This window comes from Empidonax traillii, unplaced genomic scaffold (genome assembly GCF_003031625.1).
Source record: "Empidonax traillii isolate 1590-97213 ecotype Southwest subspecies unplaced genomic scaffold, ASM303162v1 scaffold1265:size144019, whole genome shotgun sequence".
In the NCBI taxonomy this organism is placed as follows: domain Eukaryota; kingdom Metazoa; phylum Chordata; class Aves; order Passeriformes; family Tyrannidae; genus Empidonax; species Empidonax traillii.
The window spans coordinates 139,689-140,668 of NW_020956458.1; positions in this window are offsets into that span (position 1 = coordinate 139,689).

A 980-nucleotide genomic window follows, 5' to 3' on the forward strand; every position below is an offset into this window, starting at 1 on the left:
GCTTCGCGGGAGGAGAGGTGGTGGGTGTGACTTGGTGGCTGGGGAGTTAGAGAGTCACAGACTCAGAGAACTGCCTCGGTTGGAAGAGACCTGTAAGATCGTCCAGTCCAAGCGTCAGCCCGGCACTGCCACTGTAACTCGCAGTAACACCTAAACCACTAAACACTATCACCCAGCGCCAGATTCAAACGCCTCTTAAACACCCCCCAGGCGTGACTCCACCACCTCTCTGGTGGTATTCCAATGCCTGACCACAGAATCCCAGAATGGGTAAGACTGGAAGGGACAGTAGCAGGGTCCATATCTGGTCCAACCTCCCTGCTCAAGCAGAGTTGTCCTAGAGCACATTGCACAGGATTGCATCCATATGATGCTGGAGTATCTCTAGTGAGAGAGACTCCACAGCCTCTCTGGGCAATCTGTTCCAATGTTCGGTCATTCACACGGTAAAGAAGTTCTTCCTGGTACTAAGGTGGAATTTCCTCTGCATCAGTTTCTGTCTGTTGCCTCTTTCCTTCTTGCTTGGCACCACTGAGGAGAGCCTGGCCCCAGGAGAAGGCTGAGGTACTTAACACCTACTTTGCCTCACTTTTTACCAGTAAGGCAGGTGGCCCTCAAGGCAACTGGCCTCTGGAGCTGGTAGACAGAGATAGGAAACCAAATAGCCCCCTTGTATTCCGGGAGGAAATAGTTGGTGACTTACTGAATCATCTGGATCCTCACAAGTCTATGGGACCAAACGCGATCCATCCTAGGGTAATGAGGGAGCTGGCAGAAGAGCTTGCCAAGCTGCTCTCCATCATCTTCCAACAGTCCTGGCTCACTGGGGAGGTCCCAGATGATTGGAAGTTGGCAAATATCACCCCAATCCATAAAAAAGGATGCAAGGCTGACCCTAGTAACTACAGGCCTGTCAGCCTGACCTCAGTGCCTGGCAGAGTTATGGAGCAGATCATCCTGTGTGCAATCACACAGCAGCT